This window comes from Pithys albifrons, chromosome 9 (genome assembly GCF_047495875.1).
Source record: "Pithys albifrons albifrons isolate INPA30051 chromosome 9, PitAlb_v1, whole genome shotgun sequence".
NCBI classification, from domain to species: domain Eukaryota; kingdom Metazoa; phylum Chordata; class Aves; order Passeriformes; family Thamnophilidae; genus Pithys; species Pithys albifrons.
The window spans coordinates 31,120,652-31,144,433 of record NC_092466.1 but is presented as its reverse complement, the minus strand read 5'-3'; the positions used below and the strand labels follow the sequence as shown (position 1 = coordinate 31,144,433).

General features: G+C 38.8%; 1 long non-coding RNA gene across 2 annotated transcripts; it reads right to left on the bottom strand.

Annotated features, from left to right (window-relative positions):
• Positions 1-1,340: 1,340 nt before the first annotated feature.
• Positions 1,341-22,658, bottom strand: LOC139675786 (uncharacterized). 2 transcript variants are annotated; one of them, XR_011698543.1, is made up of 6 exons: positions 22,573-22,658; positions 9,564-9,707; positions 6,047-6,159; positions 4,498-4,711; positions 2,951-3,014; positions 1,341-1,398 (listed from the first exon to the last, which is right to left on the bottom strand). It is a non-coding gene; the product is annotated as an uncharacterized lncRNA (long non-coding RNA). The 2 variants fall into 2 exon arrangements; XR_011698542.1 differs by lacking the exon at positions 1,341-1,398 and having other exon boundaries at positions 2,646-3,014.
• Positions 22,659-23,782: the final 1,124 nt, after the last annotated feature.

The window sequence follows — 23,782 nt, the reverse complement described above, 5'->3', positions numbered from 1 at the left end:
AACTGTAATAGTATGCAAAGTGCAAGCAATCTCAGTCCCCATATTCAATAATCAAACAAGCACCAAGGGCCGTCTGATGAGGAAACACTCAGTAAGGATGTCCAACATCAACCTAATGAGGTGCATTTCAAACAAAAGTCTCTATCTTGGGCCAAGAATTTAAGTGTAGAAGATGTACTTGTGCTTGTGGTAAAGTCTTTTTCCTATTCTGTTATTTCCTTCTTTTGTCTGCCCCCATTTGCTCAAGAAAATAGTCTGAGAAAAAGAAAAGGAAAAACAAAAAAAACCCACAAACAAAAACTGAGAGAAAGTCATTATAAACCTTTTGCAGGCATTTCCTGTTAAAAGGAAACAGTGACTCCCTTTAAGCCTCCTCACTGCAAACTGAAGGACTGGGAGAATCTAAGTGAAGCTGCAGCCTGGGAAAAACACCTTCTGTCTTGCATGGCCTATTCCAGGGGGAGCCAGTCAATGCCTCAGCAAGTGCCAAAGGCAACATTCAGAATCCGTCTGCTGTGGAGGTGCTAAATAGAACAGAATCCTTTTCCAGCAGCTATCAAAGCCCAAACTCCTAGATCTGCTAATATACTAATGCTGTAATATATTTGTCAATGTACACATTAGCTATGATGTTGATCTTTCTATATAAACCTTAAATTGTGTTCTAGCCAATGTCAGTTTCTGATGTAGTCTCTAAGTCTTTGTGATGAACAACAGGATGGGACAGTATTGCATCAATGATGCTACATCTTTGTTTTAAAAGGCCTCCCAATACAATGCCATTGTATCAGGCACAGAGGAACACCAGGTGTTTTTTCTGAATCCTTGAGAATTATGTTCAATTATCTTACTCCTGTTTCATTGAACAAGTTGCCACACTGCCAGGTGACCTTTCAGTTGCAAGTCTCTTCAAAACTGCTTTTTCTTGCATCGGTTATTCAGTATGTTCTCAGAATGCAGACATTTGTCCTCATTCCCATATTATTTGATAATTATCACAACACATAGGATAAAAAGGACAATGTCTATTAAGATGAAGCGCAATGTGAATGTGTTCCTTTTCAGTATATATATAAATATTTACTGTCAAATATGAAACTATCATCCACATTCAAAAAAATGTAAGTTTTGCACTCTGGGGTCTTTCCCTCAGTGCATTTCAGCTTTGCATGTGTTTGAGTGCATGAATCCACCAATACAGATGGCAAAAATACATCGAGGAAAACATCCAAACAGATGCAAATATTCAAATGAAAGCATCAGGCTGATTTAATGAGCATATTTTTAACAGCAGTAGCTTTCCCTCTTTCTGTGTAAAAAAGGAGCCTGTCAGGATGAAGGGCCCAGGTACAGAGATGAAGAGAAATCACTAGCTGCTCTTCCCAGCCTTGTCATTGCCTATGCAAGACAAATAAGAAATAGCAAAAGGATCCATCAGTGACCACTGTTTTATTCTTAAACTTTCACCTGAATGATTATTTCAAGGCTGCTAAGAACTCATGTAGCTTGCAAATATCCACATAGCTGGGATTACATGACAGGTAGTAAATTTTCAAATTGTGTCCATGATGAAAAAAAGCTGAAGATAGCTAAATTCCAGGAGCAAAGAGCAATTTTTATGTATTCTTATTTCATATGTTGTTTAAGATCAGACATTTCCTTAACAGATTTACTGGAAATACTGAGGATTGCAAAACCAAGTGAACAAAGACATAGAGAGAATTTGGTTTTGAAAAATCCATATGTATTGCATAGACAGTTATTGCATTTATGTACAAGTTAGAATTGTGTATTTCCAAATAAGTAGTTATACCTTTCATTTCTGAATAAAAGTCAACAGTTGGCAAAAATAATTTGTTACTAATATGTTCTTTAGACAAGTTATCTTAATTCCAGTGTTACACCCCTATAGCTTTCAATTTAAATCATGCATCTTTCATCTTCATACACAATATCTTAAATGCTTTGCATATTTTTTTGTTCAAGAAATCACCAGTCTTTCAAAGCTACAAGTTACCATCATATTTGAGTGTCTGTGCACTGATTCTAATGAACCTTGGCAATATTTCAGCCAACAGAAATGGATTTTTCTGTTTACATGTTATTATCCAAGTGAAGTAATTTGGCTGACTCAGATTTTTGTATTATTATCATGTTAGAGGGTTATGAATTTCTATTCAAGGAGCTTGTATTCTAGAAAACTGAGAGCATAGATTCCAGGCTAAGGTCACACATATGGGTAGATTGTCTGCTTGGAAGATGAGCCAGCAAACAAATACCAGGCTGCAGCAACCATCTTAGCAAGACCATAGGCCTTTCTCTGGGGACATTGCCTTAAAATGCTTCATTGGGAGTTATTTGGAGTGTTATAGCCACATTTTGCTCTAATATTTCATATTTGTGAGAGAAGGATATTGGGGTGGCTACTCTAGATTCTTTCATTTCTAGTGACCTAGTTCAAAATATTACTGGTCTTACTGAATTATTAAAGTGGTTCTAAGGGGTCCTGACTAAGTGACTCAGAACTCAGCAGTTAGTCTGGCTTTGTGTGATCTGCTCCACTATCTGCCATTCACACTCCTCTTTATCTCAGCCCTTAAGGAGTAAAGAGATGGTTGGCTGAATTTACCCTCTCAGAAGTGTGGTTATGCACTGGAGCGTGCTTATGTGGATCTGACATGGTGAGCTAGTGGAAGAATGCAGCTGGTTTAGCAATCACAACAAAATAATCTTTCAAGCCAATCATCCAGTTCCTCTAGGCTCCTGTTTCCAGAGGATCCCCACTAGAGGGTTTGCAACCAAAGCAAGGCAAATGTGCATTGCCAGGAAGCAAAGCAGAACACCTCAATGTGGGTCAGTATGTCCACCTCATGGCAAAGGTGGGGCTCTCACTGCTTGAAGGCAGGTACCCTTTTCTCTATCAAACAGCTACTTTGATTAGATATTATACCTTGGACTGTGATCTTGATTTTCTTATAGTCTCCAGCTCTATTTTCCCATTTTCCTTGGAGCATCTGCAAGTAGGAAGGGGCAATATGACCACTGTTAAAAGCAAAAGTTGGAGTGAAACATTATAAAAAATTATTTAATTTTCAATTCAGCCAGGTAAGACTACCACTTTTGTTAAAAACTGTGTAGCATCCCATCACCAAATTTCAGCATGGGTTTAAGGAAATGCTCCTCCAAACACATAAATTCAGCTGGAATCATGTCCTAAGAACATTTCACTACACTTCTACATGAAACTAAGCACATCTTTTAGCTGGTGCAGGGCTTAGTCTCAAATTCCAACCTTAGATTTTTCATTTTTCTCCTGCTAACAGTGGCTAAGCCAGAAGGCACACAGACCTAGTTTTGAAATTCACCTGACAATACCAGCAGCTCAAGACTAAACATGATTCTGCTTGAAAGCTGATGAGTTTTACATTTCTTTACTCAGATTTGTGTAAAGTAGTAAAAGATCTCTACCCCAAGGCTCCTTATACACAAAGAATAAAAAATCAGTAAAGCTGCTGCCATTTATCAGAGAAGGAAAAATAAGTCCTTTATCCCAGCTAATGATTTACTCAATCATCACAGATTCTTCTTTTTTTCCACATTGTATAGGATTCTTTTTTTTTTTTCACATTATATAGAGGCTTAACTTCCAAGTACTTTGATGACCCTCCTGAAAAGACAGCTGGTATTTATAGTGAAATACTAATGTATAGGAGTAGAGTGGTGGGGAAGACGTGATCATGACTTAAAAGTAGCTTTCATTTTACGGTGGAGAAACATGGTTCCTCAATTGGAAGAGGACATGTCCTTTGTTTTAGTCCAGATACACTTCCTACCTATGTATGCTCTCCTGTGCTTTTAGGTCTCCAAAGTAAGTAGTGCTGCTTTAAGCAGGAGGCTGGACTAGCTGACCTGCAGCATCCCTTCCAATCACCATGTCTGTGATTCTGTCTCTCAACTCTATCATATTATTCCTTGCCCTCTCCATCCACCCAACCTTCTGTGGCATATATTTAATTTTTAAATTGTCCTAAAGCAATTTCCTTTGTCTGCTTGCAACTATTGTCAGCTGGCTGAGATGTCCAGCTGTGCCAATATGTCATAAACTGGCTGCTCAGCCAGAGCAGAAGCAGCAATCTGCACTAAGGTCCTGTTCATGAGACAAGACCAGGAGGCACACAGAGAAAAGAAATTTAAGGTCTGTACCACAAGGCTAAAAAGAGAGGTCTGCTATAATTCATGAGGGACGTGTGAGGTCCATCTGCCCTTCCTAGCAATAGCCTAAGGAATGATATGACAACAGCCAGCGAGCATTAAGACATCATGAAGTAACTAAGGTCAAGAGGCATCTATGATGACATCTGTTATTATGATAAACTGTCTAACTAGAATAATCTCACTTAGATAAGTGTGTCTGTGTCATAAAAACTCATCTGACAGCAATCCCAGTTACTGTCAAGAAGCTCACCATTACCCTGTGCAATAAAAAATGTAACTTACCAGCCACTGTCCTCTCTGCTCCAGGGGTGACCAGTGTAAATCAAGAGCCTGCAGTATCACAGATGAGCTGAGTGACTTTAATGAGAAATCTTGTCCTTATGGATTACTGTTCTCTTGCCACATCTTGTCAGCAATTCTTCAGAAAATTATTCTACCATTTCCAGTTGCAAGGAAACAGATGGTACATGGAGGGAACCTCTCTGATGTGTAATGTCTTGGAAAAATAAGAATAAATAACTTAAAGACCAGAGACCAACACTAATATGGTCTTCTACCTAAATACAACTTAACTAGGTGTATTGTGTTTGTGTGTCAAGGTGTTGAAAGTGGGGAGCTTCAGGGGTGACTTGTGTGAGAAGATGCTGGAAGTTTCCTCCATGTCCAATGGAGACAATGTCAGCCAGCTCCAGGATGGACCCACTGCTGGCCAACGCCAAGCCTATCCGCAATTGGGGTAGCACTTGTGGGATAACAGATTTAAGAAGGAGAAAAAAATAGCACAGCAGCAACTACAGGCAGAGAGAGAGAGATGAAAATATGTGAGAAACATCCCTGCAGACACCATGGTCAGTGAAAAAAGAGGTGAAGGAGCTGAGATTCCCCTACAGCCCATGGAAGTCCATGGTGAAGCAGCCCTTGGAGGACCCTGTTTCAGAGCAGGGGGATGTCCAAAGGAGGTTGTGACCTGAGGGAAGCCTGCACTGCAATGTTTTCCTGGCAGGACCTGTGGCCCTGTGAAGAAAGGAGCCCATGCTGGAACAGGTTTGCTCCCAGGACTTGTGACCCCATGGAGAATCCTGCTGGAGCAGGCTGTTCCTGATGGGCTGTCTCCCATGGGAGGAACCCCATACTGGAGCAGGGAAAGAGTGTGAGACCTCCCCCTGAGGAGGCACTGAGAAAAACATGTGATGAATTGACTACAATCCCCATTATTCGTATCCTTGTGCCACTGGGAAAGAAAGAAGTAGAGAATTCAGAGGTGAAGTTGACCTCAGGAAGGAGGGAGAGGTGGGGAGAAGGTGATTTAAGATTCAGTTTTTATTTATCATTATCCTACTCTGATTTGATTGGTAATAAATTAAACTAATTTCCTCAAGTGAAGTCTGTTTTACCTGTGACTGTTCCTGGTGAGTGAGCTCTCACTGTCCTGACCTTGACCCATGAGCATTTCATTATATTTTCCAAGGATTTGGAAGCCTGGGTGAGCCTGGGTGAGCCTCAAACACTAGGTGACATTTATTTTCTATTTAACACTTAGATAGGACAGTCATCATTTGATCCACATTTAGTTCATTCCTGCAATAGCTGCCTAAGCAATACATGCTGTTTTTACTATATGGAACACCACCAACAAAACAATCCACTCTAAGGCATAGAAAGAGATGAAATAATAGTAACATGAATATATGAATTTTCTTGGATTTCCAAGTATCTGAAATACCAGTGCAACTACACTTCAGTCATAATTTATACATAGGCATGTTGCATATGCAACTATGCATATGAAATTCATATATAAGTTAATAAATACTCAGTAAAACATATTTACAACAGCTCTTGCTAGTGCAATGAATCCCAAATCTTAAGAAGTAGTGCAGCATGTTGCAAAGATGAATATCTGAGCAGCAGTGAATTCTTCATTTGTTTCTATCCTTCTCAGCTCTGTAACAGAAGAAAGACAGGAAGATTTTCCTAAAGGCATGAGTTACACAGATTTGCAAATAATATTCTTAGCAATTTACAGCTGGAGAACAAGCAGAGAAATAACACTTTTTCTTACTGAGGTATTATGGGAAAATTCGGTTCTTGTGTATAAACACGGAGTAGCTCCTTTAGAGAAGTAGTTCATTGAAACATACTTGGTACAGTGTTCAACAATCATTACTTCTGCAAGCGCATCCAGGCAAAGCCTCTGAGTAAAGCAAATGTATAGATGTGGAACTCATGAAAATACTACTGAAGCCACCAAAAATTTGCCACTTCTTAGTAACCTCCTGGAACTCTTTCTGTTCCAAGATGCTATTTCCTTGGTCAAATGTACAGTGCTGTGGAAGGAGACTAGGTGGTCTTTTACAGGATAAGGAATAATTCAGAAGATGCCCTAAGAAGCTGTACCATTGACTATTATGTGGCTGGTACTTCGCTCTTCTGAAAAACTCCACACCCGTACAGACAATGAAAGCAAATCAAGTACTGGTGAGGCCTTTCAGGCTTTAACTCTCTCCTCAGGGACTCCCTACTGGAGTGCATAAAGTTAGGATAAATATCTGATTTTCCTATTAGAGGAAACTCTCTTTACATTGCTGAGGCGATTTTGACACAATGTTGAGTTCCTGCCCCACTACACAAGGCAGGTGCAGCCAACAACCTCCAGCTGACATAGCTGTCACTGAAGAGTTCAGGTTCCACAGCCAGCAGCAAGAAAAGCAAAACAGAGAATACATAAAAATTTAATACACAAAAGCCAAAAAATGGGATACAAAGAGACATCTGAAGTCTGCCTGAACAGTCTTTATCTCATTAGTAATGCCATGAAGATAAACAGTCACTAAACCACCCATTCCACCGTGAAAAATAACTTCTCTGGAAAAACTCCTGGACCTGAACAAATCACACACTAAAGAACAAGACATAGCTTTTTCTACCAGCCCAGCAGCAGTTGGCATTAGGACTATGAAAGTTTTGATGAAAGCAGACTGTGAATATGTTTGCTAGTTGTAAAAAATGAAGAAGTTGATGGTACCTTTCATATTTCCTAAGTTTTAAATAAAGCAATTACATCCAGTCTTGCCTTTCATGCCACAGTCTATTACTTTTTACCTCAACACAAATCTGCTGACACCTTCAGCACATCAGAAACAAAAAGTTATTCTGATAGTAGTTAAGATGACCAATTTTTACTTGCTTTTATTTTGTGCTGGCTACTTGGGAGCTGCCATGATGCAACCAACCACTTATCTTGCTGAGCTAAATGGAGAGGATGTGACTCACATGCTCGGATACAGGTAATTTATTAGTCATGACCACAAGACCATGGTTTTATGCTATGATAAGTTCTGATTCCTGCTATTCATTCCTATTATGCCCATGAGTTCTTTATGATGATGCATGGGAACAGTAAGTTGTGAATGAGAACAAGGTGCTCTGTGCTGGGGTATTTTCTGCTGTAGTCCTGTGCATTTTCACAGATGCTGATGGATTTCCAAGAGCAACTGAGCTTTTCTTTGTTCTGATGTATACGTTCCTGGCTGCAGGAACTAAAGATTAGTTAATATGGTCTCTGAAACAAACATATAAGTTCTCCATCCTAGCCCTATACTGCTGTCAACACTAGCGTTTGCCCAAATACATTCCAGAGGTAGAGAATCCATCACTTTACTCAGCATTTAACTATAATTGACTCACTTTAACTTTTGAAGTTTGTTTCCAGCTCACTAAGTCATTGATTTTTATGTCTTTCTTCATCAGATCTGGATGAAGATGGGGGATAACAATAGCTTCAATATCTCTGCTGAATTCTCTCTACTGTGAGTAGGTCAGAGAAATACATTTGTTCTCATTTCCCAGGAGTTGACTCTTGTTGAAGACTCTAGGTTTTAATTGGTACATTTGTTACAAAGAAATTGCAATAAGAGATAATGATTTTATTGGGGCCAATTGATTTTTACAACACAAAAAGTATTAGCAGCCACTGTCTTTATATCAGTTATGATACATTTCAAGCATTCTAAAACGTAAAATAACTTATGTATGTGTGTGTGAATATATGAATGTAAATACACATTATTTGCACAGTAAAGGTCTGATTCTGCAGAAACTCAAACTTTCTGTTCAACTTTACCCTTTGTCAACAGGACCATGAATTAGAAGGGGCTCTTTAGGGGCTATGCGCAGATTATGAATTAGGATCATTTGGCCATTAGTCAAATTTATTAACTTCTCCCAAAGACAGCAAATTAACTTTACCTAAGCAATACACAGTTCATGTCAATACTTCTTCAGATTTCACTGTATTGTCTGACTGAGGTCACAAAAGTGTGACTAAGTTTTATATATAGATATGCAATGAAAACCTGTTACTCTGATTGTTGAACTGCTAACTTAATACATTCAGATACAAATAGCAGATTTTCCATATGTACACATATATATGTGTGTGTGTGTGTATATACACACACATATATATGCACATATATATATATATATTATATATATATAAATATGACACAAATAGTCATACCATCCTTAGATCAAAACTTACTGACTTTTATAAGTGAAATTGTATGAGCACAGTCACTACTCAGTGACTTGACCTCTTCTTGCCCCAGCGAGCCTGTACTGTGCTTGTTCCCCATGTGTGCCAGAGAGATTTTTCTGAAGTTGCCTTTTAGAGTGGCTGTATATAAATTCTTATGCCCTGATATAGTTTTTTCCTGACATCTTGAAGCAGTACAGCTACTTGGTCAAGGGAAACTTCACCAGAAAGGCAACATTCTTTTAAAAATCAAGAGTTCAGATGTCCCTGCTTGAGAAAATAAGGAAGCAATAACAAGAGCAGAAAACTTGCATTTAATATTATTATATTATTCATAATGTTATATATTATTGCACCTAAAACATTTTTGTACATTACTGTTTTTAATAAATTTGTAAGATTTTCCAGATGCACAGCACTGATCTCAACTGAAAAGGTTACACGTTAAAGATATCTCACTTTTCTCAAACTGTTTCCATAGCAGGGATTATTGTCTAAGGGTGAGACTTCAGATATGGTGATAAGATCTCATCTATGGAAACAGCAATATAAATAAATATAAATAGCCATGTAAATAGTCAGATTAAAAAACCTCAACAGTATAGGAAAGGTATATTTTATTTAACATGCCATATATTGTCATCTCAACTGCATATTACTGCATATTCATACCTTCCACTTGTTATAAAGAATTGAAACTATTATTGCTTTTAATATTTCTCAAAGCAGTCTCTGAATTTCTACATTTAACAGAACAGAATCAGTTTTATAATTGATCTGTTATCTAAACAATTAACTTTTTAATACTTACCAGTGTTGATCTGAAGCTCAGCCTTAAGCAAATCAATCATTCAGGTCCAATTTTCCTTATGCACGGAAAGCAGGTTTTCAGATGGAGCATTTGAATGTACAAATTGACAGAAGACATTCTTCAAATGGCAATAAACTGAAAGAACTGGGATATGAAGATGGAGAATGAGATCACTGAATGTTTGGTCAAGTTCTAATCCAAGATTTCTCAAGTGTGAGAATGTGTTATACTGATCTCTCAGGACATAATAGTCCTCATATAATCTATATCCCCTTTTTTTGTGAAGTTACTACTATCTAAAACATAAACTGTTCTTTAAGGGACTAGCTGAATTCCTCTCACAGAATTTTACTCACTGAAATGAAAGATAAAATCAGGTATTGGAGAGCTCTGAATAAAATAAATTTCAACTTTTTTATTTCTCTTTGTATTTCCAGAAGAAATTACATCAAATTTCTCATCCATTACCTTTTCAAACTTACCTTTCAAGGAATGTGGAATGTCATAAATCTCAGTACACATAATATCAGATTGTTCTAATTTTATGATCATCATAAAAAATTTAGCACATTGTGAAACAGAAACTAAGCAATTCATAAAGTACAAAATTACTTTTTGAGAACATGCCTTAACATTTCTGAGTATTCAAGTGTGACAAAACAAACACATGTACTTTTGGAAAATATTGGTAACTAAGGAAAATTGATCCAAAGTTTTTATCAAGACAACATCATACACTTTATTGGTAACATACATTGTTGGACCTTCCTTATAGGCCCTTCAGCTTGAGATCTACAGTAGAATCAAATATTCATCAGCAGTTGCTTTGATTAGTATGGTTAGGAATGTTATGTTGCCTTGATAATTAATTAATTCACTATTCCCAGGGGATCTTTTAAAATAAGGAATTATGGTTAACCTTCAATAAGTACACAGAGTCCAAATGACCTCTTGAAATAGGGATCCTGTGCGGTCACAGGCACCTCATGCACAGGCTGCTGCAGCCCAGCTGTGAAGTGAGTCCCAGGGCAGATCTTTCATCCCTCTCTGTTCAGACCCTTCAGTTTGAGCAATAGGAGATCTCTTATCTACCCTCATCATTAGTACCTCAACAGAAAAATATTGCATAAAATCCTCAAGAAGACCTCAGATGAGCCATTTCCAGCAGACTGTATCCTAGCTCTTACAAACTTGGATGCTTTAATAATAAATCCCAGTATTAGCTGACAATGGGGTTTTTTACAGCAAATAATTTTGTAAATTCACTTTTAACAAAACAAAAATCAATTTCTAGCATTTATACCACACATGGATAGCAGTGTTCATGGTTCAAAATGTTCTTCAACCTCTGGTCCAGAGACCACAGGCAGACCATAACCCACCATAAAGCAATCTACGAAAAGAATACAAAAGAAATCCAACGAAGAAGCTATGCATACATACTCTCACATGTGCAAGGAAGCAAGCAAAGAAACACAGGGAAGAAAAAAAAATAAATATTCAGAGTTTAGCTGGTTGTGGCCATTACACAAGATTTTCTAGTCTGAAGAGAGTAACATTATCATTGTGTACATTTAAAATACCAGAATTAAAATACTAATGTCAAAACAGCCGGGGGCAGGAAATCACTAGATCCCAAACACAACAGAGAGCTATTAAGCCATTTATATGTTGATTAAATCTCCTTTTAATGTCTAATATCCTGCAGATGGCTTTGTACAGGCTTTTCTAACTGTTGTAGGATGAGCCTCACCAGGTAATGCCTTCAGTCTCTTCAGTCGTAAATTCTTTAGTGGTAGAGCTAACTCAAAAGCTGGTCACTTATCTCCTGTAAATTTTGTGTTTAAAAGGGTCCTTAAGCTTTTAAATTCAAAACCAAGAAATACATTTGCTTCCACTCTCACTTTGTTTCAAAATACCAGAACCCCCTAAAACTATAGTGAGGGATTCTGTATAAGTAATGATAGGGCAAACAAAGGCGATATAAACTTAAAGAAGGAGTTACATTTATATAATTGGCCAGTTTTGGAAGACATGGAAGGGACTTTTCTCTGGTATGGGATGTGTGTGTCCACCCTTGTGAATCTGTCAGGATATGTGACAGTGGCCTAAATGGTCCTTTCCTACTTCTTGGGGCTTTGTACTGAATAACTTGACCAAACCTCAGAATCTGTTGGCCTTCAAATGGCACTGGAAACCATATCATGCTAAACTGCACTGCTGTGTTTCCTGTGCTGCTTCAGAATGTCAAATGGAATCTTTTTATCATTTTGTGTCTAATTGAAGTGAGACAGGGATGACTCTAAAGGTTGTATCTTATGCTTTGTTCACAGTCCTGACCTCCTTACCTCATTTCCACTATTAATAGATTTGCATTCCTTAAGACAGTAATAAATGAGGCTAGTCTTGTAAAGGGAGTAGTATCTTTTAATAGCTATACTGAAATAATGGCAGAAAACAGAAGCTTGCAGACCCTAAAGGAGTGGGTTGTGTGCTGAATACTCCTCTATTTTCTCCTGCTAAAGCAGTGGTCTAATAAAAAAATATAACATTGCCCTTTACAAATTATACTTCATTTCTCTCCTCAGAGCATCACAACTGCAACAAATCTGCTTTAGACAGGTGACAGTTGACAAACCAGTTTAAAATAGAGAGGAATAATTTCATATGAAAAGATATGTATATCTTCCAATTATACTGTGGAGTAAAGTTCCTCTGGTTAATTAAACAAATCAAAGCCTTTCTGTATTTCTTTAAATAACAACTAATTTCTGGAAAAAAATTCTAATTCAGATTTTCAGTTGCACCTTTAATTAAACATGAGCTTTAGCTAGTTTCATCTTTGGACTTCCCACAATACAAGTGATAAATCTTGGTAGCACTATGAAATCAAACTCTTAATATTAAAACCTCATAATTTCCTTTTTTTCCTTGTTCACAAATGACACTATTTACCATAATTGACTTTTGCCATCCATAAATTAGAATCCTAAACTCACCCTGTCACCTGGACTCCTTGGAAGTGCTTTAGAGGGATGACTGACTTGTCTTGATGCCTAAGTCAGACACTCACACATCTTCTGAAGGGGCCAGTCTCTCTCTTCTCTGATCACACAGGGAGCCAAGACAATTTGTTTAGGCTATGGATTAAGTGCAAGGCTCTAGTCCCATGGAAGATGCCCTAACATAACACTGCTGCCCCAGAAGAGCAGTGATTTGCCTCAGGTCCTGTGTCAGCCCTATGCAGCACCTTACAAATGGTACTACAGGTTTCTGTTTAGGCAACTGATTCCTGCTATAGATGTTTAACTAGAACTAGCTAAAATTCAATCAAATTTCAGCCATAGGAATAATAGTGAACTTTGTAATTTTAAAAGATCTTCAGGACAGTGGTGTAAAGATGAGACAGAGAAAAATACAGAAAAGAATGAAGGAAGTTCATTTTTTTCTGCTAGGGCAAAAGGAGACCTTTCCCCCTACCACTTCTATGCTTAACTCTGCCTTTTACCCCAGCAGCTCCTCCTTTAGATGATAAGGAATGAACTTGCCTTGTTTCAATCTGCTTTAACCAGGGCCAAACCAAACATGTTAACTGAGGAGTGGTTTTTATTTCACAGGGGTAGAACATAATTTGTGTTTGTGTCCTGCAGCAGTTTCACTGTCACTGCAAGAGGTTTCAGATGCTTTAAAAGTGCAAGCCACAAGGCCACACAAAGCCCTCACAAGGCCTGGTCCCTCCGCCACAATCAGCAATGTATTTATAATCACACATAATCAGCTGACTCCATGTGAAGGCACGTGAGGTGGCACATTTGCCTCTGCCTTTGCAATTGCTTTCAAGGTTTTCTTTTACAGCTAGATTTTGCAAAAACACAGGATTGTGTATGCAGTACACACACAAAAAATGCAATACTGTTGGAATAACAAATATTCCACATTTTCTCTGCCCACTAAGAAGAAAAGTTGTGGGTTGAACATTGATTTATTTGAGAGCTTCATGGATGTACAGTTTATGAATGCAGGAAGTTGAGATCAGAATAGATGTCATTCCATACTTTGGATATACATCTTGATTAGATTATTCTGCATCTGCCTCATTTTAAAAGAGGTGTTAAAAACCACTATCATATTTCTATCTGGTTCACACCCTTTGGTATGCTAAGAATTTTATTATGTTTCACATTCTACACTTTACTGTAAGAGTTAAAGAATTTTGCATTTGCAACCCATGCTTATTACTAAATGTGTGATTTAATAGTCAAAGAGAGAACTGCTTTATATCATTTTATACAGCATGAGCCACGTAACAACCATTTCTGCCCTGCAAAATGTATCAGCAAAGTCTGGTTTTACTCACTGAAACATGAATATTTGAAGCCCCTGGGATTATAATCCCATTTTCAAACCACATGTTTGTCTGAAGATATATTTCTTTTCTAATATGTTATAAAAATGTAGTAAATCTAACAGACAGTAAGTAAAGCAGATGTGAACTCTGAACGGTTGCTTAGAAATGTGGGATGAGGCAGGATGAGATGATGCTTCATGGACACTTGCCCCAAATCAGGAATAGATGTTTTAAAATGCAAGTATTTTTTCTAAATTATTTGGTCGTCCTTGATCCTCAGACACATTTAATTGCAGTACAAACCTTTCATATGTCTCCATATGCTCATTTTAAGTCAGATTTGCATCTAATGAATGGTACAAACCAGCTCCATTTGCATAGTTGGAACCTCTTAAATGTGGAAAACCATATTGAACAGTAACAGGACATGCAAGCTCCCCACCAAAGAATATGTCCTTTTTGCCAAGAACAGGAAGAGTCTTATTTGAAATAGCTCATGGGACAAGAGGGTCACAGGAAGGCACACTACAGCAGTTCAGCCAGGCCACACTTTCCCTCCAGAATCCCATATCCCAAGGTGAAACCAGAGCAGATTGGTTTACACCACAACTGTGCTCTAGGAGCAGTAACAAGTACAGACCAAACTGACATTGGCAATACACATATGCGTTGTTATCTGGTCAGCAAATATATTCAAAGCCAGTGTCTATCCAATAAAAACCTTCAGGCTCCATTACCCTTTCCTTTCACCCAGCTGCTGTTTACAAACAAAAGGAATCCATTCTGTTTTGCTGAGATCAAAGTGTAACAGGCTATACATGGCCTGCAGTGGAGGAAAACAGTGTGGTCTGTCATACCACTGCCCTGACGTAAGGCAGTTACAGCCATCAACATGACACATTGACTTTTGCACCTACTGCAATGTTTTAAGCTTCTTGCCACCATGTCATGATGTACAGAGTTCAGCCACTAGCAGTCCCAGGCAAAATGTGCCAGTGCTAAGCCAGAGCACTGGGACACAGAGGACAACTCTAGACAGGGGCCTGCGAGCCAAGGTCTGACTCAGCTCTGCCTAAACCTCCTGAAGAAGGGAATGACAGATAAGGATGTATAGCAAAGAAGACTCAACACCCAGCAGGAGACAGAAAGGAGAAATAGCAAGTTTCAATCATTCTTAATTCTTGATAGGAAACATGTGTAAGCTGCTCCCCCATTTAGCCAGTTTGGGCACTGCCAGTGTAGAAAGAGAACTATGTTTAACTTTCTGCCATGTTATGTGAGCACAGAGAAGGAGGGGATTATTTATCCCACTCCCCATATCCTCATCCTGAAAGCAGAGACAGGAATTCCAAACTCTCTACCAGGCCTTGCATAGCACAGAAGCTGACATATGGCTCTTGATGAAAAATGCTCCACCAGCTATTGCAAGTCTCATTCAGAAAAATATAGCCAGAAAAATTTTGTTCGGTAACTACTTCAAACTATTTCCTGTAGTCCTGTGGAATAAACAGCACAGCTTGGGAGGACCTGTTGTGGAGAGTGAAGTGTCATTTTATAAAATTCACAGGAGTAAAGAAATTTGATCTGCAAATTTTCTGTCATTTAAGCATCATGAGGCACCTGGACTGGAGAGCCTGGCCCTACACAGTAAACTCCATAGCAGTGGGTTCACAGCTTGGAGTTATTTGTGACTCAAAGATGGCACAGTAGTCACCAAAAAAGAAACATTACACTCAAAATGGGATTCTCCTCTTCCTTTCTGGTGTTATGCTAATCACTGGGATATGTGACACTTGTTCCCTTCTGTATAATTCTGTGTGTGAATTGGGGGAATGGTTTGGTCATAGTCCATTTCAGCCTTTCAATGGCAGAAAGCACACACAGTCATTGTTTATAAAGAGAGTACACTCTACTATTTTTTTGCAATTACACCTGGTCCCTTCCTGACCAGCATAAAGAAAGGTTTTGCTGGCTTTGGAGAAGCCCAAAAATACATAAAGAGACAGAACTATATCAGTGAGGGTGAACCAGCATGTACAAATCTGTCCAGAAATGCCTGAAAGAATTTAAACTTCTTTAAACTTACCTGATTTTTTTTTTTTGCAGTAACAATGAATCTAAGAGGAAGAAAATATTTTTGTGATGATATCAGTAAATAGAGACACAGTTTTTATCTAACGAGGTTGTGCTGGTTTGAAGGTGAACCAGCAGGGGAAATGAACTCACCATGAGAGAGATTATAAGTCAGAGCTAAAATTTAATAATAATATTACAATAACAACACTGACACACAAGGGAAATTGCTTTCAACTCACAATACCCCAGCAGTATAACCCAGTGTCCTGGGGCACAAACCCAAGGGGGTTTGTTTGCCCTTGTGCTGAGACCCCTGTGGTTCCCCCAAGTCCAGAGCAAAACGAAAAGAAAAACCTGTTGGTGCAGGCGAGGGCTGTGGTCTGGGCGAGAGCGGTGATCTCCTCCTGTCAAGGTCCTGCTGCTGCTCTGGATCCGACGAGAAGTTCCCAAGGTCTTCTTACCCACCACTTATGTACCCTCAGGGAGCACTCAGTCCCTCCCCCTGGGCGGGGACTCACACAATGGGCGATTAACTCTGGGAGCCAGGGGGTGTTGAGCTGTTGATGGCCCATTGGCAGCTCCGCCCCCCTCAGGCTGGGTGTGAAGGTGATAATGGCTCCCTGGGCAGCTGCTGCTAATGGCCCATTGACCTTGGGGAATGAATAGAGGGGGTAGAATACACAGCTTTGATCACCCCCACACAGGATTAGCTGGTCCCTCCTGCTGAACGAGGACAGAGGTTCATCAGCACACTCAGGTTATTAGGAACTGATCCAGACTGCTGCTACATATTTCTCATGATTCTCTCTACTGTAAGTACTGTACTGTGGTACTATAACACACATACAATTTGCAACAGTACACAGTTTGTGCCTTTGCCTTCCACAAATATGGTATAGCAGTTACCTGCAGAAGAACAGGAATGGCAGAGGAGCAGAAAAAAGATGCAATAAACCAAAAAGATGTGACGTGATAAACACACACCTCAAAATGAAATAGGCACTACTTGAAGATTTATATCACTGGAGAATTAAAGTAGGCTAAACCCAGTGAAACTGCAAGCTAGTTAGCATGCCCCATGCAGAGAAATGTAGTATTGTTTTATAGACTGCCTTATGGCTAATAACACTATGGGAATGGAACACTCCAGCTGACATCACAACTTCAGCTTAAAAGATTACCTTTTTCTTTTCCAGTCATCATTATAGTGAAAGTTTGTATTAGTCAAGCTAGCAAAAAGGAAAGAGGATTTGTTTTAAGGGAAAAAACATCTCACTCAATGAATGTTTAAGAACGTTTCAGATTTCTGGTTTTGATCTACTTGACTGGTTTATAAACTGCTTTTAAAACTGACAAACAAATTTTGTCAGAGAATAATACAAAACACTGCTAAGCTGTAGGAAATGATTTCCCTTAGGGTTAGGTTTTGCCACGTGTCCAGAAAAGATGAAATAAAAACATGTCCTGGCTAAAATAAAGCTGTTTTTCAACATTCAGCATCCTTTTCATACAAAAAGCTTTAATTTTTGTAGCAAGGCTTTGCTGTCTTTCTGCTTTATGTGCAGCATATGGCTTTCAGCAAATGTCAGTAAAAACAGAAGAACTTAACCAGACTCCTCAGAGGGTGTTTCACCTGGCTGTATAACAGTTGTATATGCTAGTGAAAACTGAGAAGCTCCAGGTTTATGATTAACAATTTAATGTTAGTTACATCATGGGAGAGGCACCTTGTGTAATCTTCTTACATAATTTACTGTACATGGTATTCATTCCAGTGTGAGTTATAAGTTATCCATGAGTAAGTCCTGAAGAATTAGAGGAAGGTGTAAGCAATACACAGGGAAGCCTGACAACAATGAGCATTTGTGATTTGTTAATAACTTGGTATTAACCTTTAAGTTTTGGGTTTACAACTGTCAAGTGTAATCATCAGAAACCTCCAGACTGATGTAATCTCTCACATTTCCAACTTGCAGAATGGGCCTTTCAGCCATTTTTTTCCAAACTGCTGTCTTTGTTAGTGCTTGCTGTAGAAAACAACTATAAAGTATTAATATCTTTTGATGGCAGAACAATGAACTTCTGACAAACCTGGGATTATGCACAATCATGATCATGGTCACTTTATACATGTGAATGATCTCATTAGACTCCTATTATTTGTGAGTTTTTATTCTCACTCAACTGGGACTACTTTTATCTTAAATACATAAGGTTGCTAATGCATTTGAATGATTAAGAATTTCATTGAAATTAGTGGTTTACAGTAACATTGATAATGCTACAGCTACTTTGTAAGCACACCAGCAACAGTCTACACTCCATGGAGTTAGTGCTGGGGAACAGTACCCACAGAGGTAGAGAAAAGAAAAATGAAATTTCCTAAGTGCAGCAGCTGTGTCAGAGGCTTTCAGAGGTACTTTAAATGGAGGACTGTTGATGAACCAAGGAGAATGAGCCATGTTTGGGGGCTATGAAAGCAAGACACAAACATTTGCTAACAGAAATAAACCCAGTAAATGTACCATTCAGCAAATATAAGCATCATTAATACAAGTGCAAAGATTTATCATTCACCACATTTGAAATGAATGAAAAACTCTCAAATCCCACCCCACATGTAGAGGACACACTCCTACAGCTACTTTCTCTCAGAGACCTGCAAATTTTTTTTGGACATGCTTTGAATTCCAAACCTGGTGGGAGTATGAGCTTCCTTTATTTAGTCCTGCTTACAAAAGGTGATTTACACATATCAGTATCCTAACTGCATTATATGCCTACTATATTTTATGTATTAAAAACCATAGTACAGCAGACAAAGGAGATCTTTCAATTTAAATCTCGCAGGCAGGCTATGAATGTTACTACAGTTTCTAAATAGAAGCAGGAATAACCAAAGTTGTTTTGATCTGTTGTGCCCTCTTCATCCATGAAGTGCTTAATTCAAACATCTCTTTTTACAACAAATTTACCAGACCCCAGGGATCCCCTTAGTATCAGGAATTCCAGCTCAATAAAGCAATCAAATGGAATGGAAGAACTGGGTCACTGATCAATTTGTTCTCTGGGATTCTCAAAATATCCTTAAGTCTGCTGAACTTGACTACGTCAGTGATCTCTGTTGTACAGAGGGAATTCTCAGAGGGCATGGAGCTGCCAGAGTAACTTCTTTCACCATGTTCTCCAATGGGCCTCTTTTACTGCAAAAGGCACAGACAGGAGAAGGCAGCTCCCTGCTGGCACAGATCCCAAGGGCCATGGCTGTTATCACATGTCCCAGTGACCAGCCTGACATTGGGATGGCCCCAGCTCTGCAGTCACAGAGCGGAGCTTTCTACCAGCCACAACCAGACTGTGCATTGCTTTGCTGCAAGTTGCCAAATAACCACTTCTCCTTTATACTCAGTCGATATTAATCATAATAGGTGGCATTATCAGAAAGACTTATGGCACACCTGCACAGCCAGGGCATAGTGATAGAAATCTGCATATGAAAAGGGTGGCATTGTGAGTGTTTTTTCCAAGAAACTACTGAATCTTTGTGTGTGGTTCTATTTTTCCTTTATATAATTACTTTAAATCTTTGTGTGTGGTTCTATTTTTTCTTTATATAATTACTTTAAATGTATTTTTTAATCAGCAATTGCCATCTGCAGCTACACACTACATCTCAGAAAACCCAAATTCTGATCTGATAATTTAGCTCAATTTTCCACTGCCTGTTCACTGACCTGTGTTTTTCCATGTCATTTTCCTTAAAGGCTTAATGTAGTTGTGAGCTCACAGTATGTCTGTTTCTACATAACAGGGTACATAGTGGAACCACAAATGAACACAGTAGGATATTCCATACAGGTGTACATAGAACACATGTATACCTATACAAGGACTGATAGAGTCAGGTGTATAAGTCAAACCCTAAGAACCACACTCAGGAGTTAGTGATTGTATCAGTATCAAGGTTTAACAGAGCCAGGGTTTGTGGTGGACAAAGGCTATATTACCACATTCAGTGTTCTTTCAAATGGTCTGTGCATTGTGGCAGAGATATAAGATAGTCATCCTAAGTTCTAACAGAATTAGATGCAAGATCTACATCTCAAGAAAAGTATAAGCTATCTTCTTCTCTGCCTGACATTCCTGTTCCCAGTATATCCCAAAGGGCGTAGTTTATTGGAGTAAGACTGTATTTGCTCCTAGGCTCAAAGTAATTCCCTACTTTGCATTAAAATGACCTTTGTGCATCTGAACAATTATCCTTTAGTATCAGTAATTAAGCGAGTGAGGAGACAGGCAAGGCTACAGGTACAAAACACCTGTGTGTTCTATATATCTCCAGTGCATCTAAGACATTTAATTATCTTTATCCAGATTAATAACACTGAAATAAAATGAGGTTGATAACAGATCCCCACAACCACAAATGTTTTCTGACCTATTACTGCAAGAGATCCTTTCCTCATTATTTTGAAGTAGGTTATTTGTAGGTAAAGTTATTTCTACCCAGACTTGCAAAGTACCAAATGTGCAAGTAAGGAAATTACATACTGTTTTATAGAGTACCATTTGGCAAAATTAGATCTGGAATAGAATTTCAAATGTATGGAGTCAACTCACCGTGTTCATTTAGCACTGCCTTAGGTTTGGTTAATGTGGTTTTGTGTTTTAATTTGGAATAGAACACTAATAGCAACTCTACCTTAGAGAGATTTGAGGCTTAACCAGAAATGCATAAGAAAATTCCCCATGGTGCAAAGTGAGGTCATCTGGGCTGAATAAAGATAATAGCCAGGATTCTGTAGAGTGCCTTAATTTTGGGATGTCAAATTTGGGACATCTTGAAAAGCCTGGGTTTTCAAAGGACAGGTGTTCCACAGTTTTTAGAAAGAGGGCAGCATGAGTGTTACTAAAAGCAGTAAGCCAGCAAATCTTGGGAAAAGTGCTTTATTCTAAGAAGAAAAAATGTTTTTATTAAGGGCAAATATCCTTTTTCCATTTTGCATTAGGCACTCGAGAACCCTGCCAGCATCTGCAAAACATATGTGTTTAAATGATTGTATGAGAAGAGGCAGCTGTAAGGAAACTGATGGGTATGAAATCCTGAAGTAAATTCTGTTTAAGATATCTTTATTAGTGGCTGGAAGCTTCTGCATTTAGAGGACATTCTCTCCCTTGCCATCTCCATTGGAATAGACAGAATTTTTCATAAAACTGCCTTAGAATTATGATATAGCAACAACTATAGTGGATGTCACCAGACCTATACAGAGGAGGATACTGTTATTCCCCTAGTTAGTATATATCTGCTGTCTGCCCTGCTGTGCCCAGTTATTATGTGCAACTAAATAAGAAAATGTAACCAAAGAGCTCCCTCTGTGACAGTACCCTGTGCTAAAAAGCTTTGTGGTTTACTGGAGGGTGTGGAGAGGCAGGGCAGGTTAAGGAGTGCAAGACACCTCTAGGAGGTCTTTCTAAGACAAACTGTATCTACATTTCTCCAGTGTCTGGTGTGCAATGGCCCTGACCTCACAGTGACTGTCTGTCAGGTGTGACACAGATGTACTCAAGTAGCTGCACTCTCTGCTGCAGCAAACTAGAAAGCCAAGGAGAGCACAGGCTATCCTTCACTTGGAGAGGATCATGTACCAGACTATACATCATTTTGCCTCCATGCCTTTGTTTTTGTACATCTTACTCCTTGTTCAGAACTGCAGAACTGCTTAGGAGTGCATTGCAATCCACAGCTGCCTCATTGCCTCGGTGTCCTACCTTTCCTCAAATTCTAAATCATTTTTGGAATCCCTCCAAAGGCCTAGAGAAATACATTTTCATGTTCCATGCCTCCTCTATTAACACCTCCACTACCTCTTCTCCCTCAGAAAGATTTTTCCCAATCAGGTATAATTTGTAAACATAATGGAAAGAATATGAACTCTATGCAAACCATAAAGTACCTACCAATATGCTGAAGCTGCTTAACTGAAACAGTAACTGGAAAAGAATGCAAAGAGGTTCTGTTTCTCAGCTTAAGGTTCAAACTAATTTATTTTAGCTACTATAAAACGATACCTGTGTGGATACTATTGTTAGAACTGGCCCATTAAACCCTAAACTCCATGTTGAACAGAATCTTTGATCACCCTTATGATCTTATTTGGACTATCTAAACAGTGGCTTTCTTGTGTATTTACAAACATCAAAATCTTTGGCACATTTTAGCATCTTACTACAGAAAAAAATACTCTCTTGCTCTTTTTAAACTCTTTTGCTTTTCAAGATAGCACAAAATGCATAAAACAAATATATCTGGCTCTTCTATGACCATGCAAATAAACAATCACACTTTTATAGAATACAGCCAAAGTCCTGGTTCTCTCGCCATCTGCCTTCCACATTTGACAGAATGTAAACAGGGGGGTTCTGGGTTTCAACCCTTTCCCTTGTGTTGCTGAACACTTGGGCAAGCACTCAGCACATTCTCATACCTGCTAGAGACCCAGCTGCAGCCGAGAACCAAAGCCCAAATCTTTTTTTTTTTTTCTAATGCAGTTTTGGAAACATATTCAAGAGCCACCACTTTACCTTCTTTGTCTCTTTTCTTCTCACCACGACTGTCAATTCTGTCTCAGTTCTTTGACTGAGTATCATATCACTGGGATTGATTGCACAAGAGTCACCTGAATGCAAGTCACAATGTTTAACCTTCCACTCACCCGCACACTCTGAGACACATGATCTTCTTCAAACAGTCACCCTATGATTTACAGGTAGGGGAAAAGTGAACATTGAGACAGCAAAGTACAGGGCTTAAAATGAACTGAAATTAAATGTTTCATATATGCAGGCATTGCTAAACATTAAAGTCCTTGTTTATGATACATCTTATTTTACCTTCAACCCACAGTGACTTTATCACACTTCATTTGTAAACTCTGGATATGAATTCTCACAAACCCAATGTATTTCATTTATTCATACTGGTAAATCTTTCCTTAAGGAAGTTGTTATGTTAAATCTATCAGGCCTGAGACAATGCCTGTAGTTGTGCATTAGCTCAGATAAAAGCCCTAAGAACAGGCCACTTACTCCCACAGAACCTGGACAGGAGATCAGCATCACACATTCTCAGGAAGCTTATGCTGCCCCAGAACCAAAAGCAATGTAACTGCATCATTCCAGGACAGCATTTGGGCTACTGGCAACTGAAGCCTATGGCAGTACCCTTATTGATACTTAAACTACTTGGCAGACTTGCTGCTGTGTTATACGGGGGGGACAAAGAAAGGCAAAAGAACTCCGTAAAAACCAATCACTCTTATGGCATGGTTCTTTATATATGCACACCTAGTCCTTACCTAATATGCAGCCAATTTAAGTCCCCAACTATCCCTGCTGTGATGAAAATTTTAGTCAAGGTGCAGACACTATTAGATTCCCAGAAGATGTAAACACGAAATTGTATCTCCCTCAGCTCTTCTGCTCTCAGATCTGTTTTTAATTCCAAAGACATAAATTAGACAAAGTGCCTTGGCAGATCCACCAAAGTTCTCACTGACTTCCTTTCCTGGTAGCCTTCTATTGCAAAAAATTACAGTTCTGTTCTCCAGGCATTGGATACAGCAGCTACTGAAGACATTGAGTTTACTCATTCCAGCCCAAAAGTCCCCATGGCACAGAGTTTACCAGATTTACACCAATTTGTGCCTTGGGATTTTTCACATTCATTGCCTCACTCTGCCAGCAAAAAGTAGATATGAATCCCTGTTATTCTCACTGTCCAGTTAACAGTGCT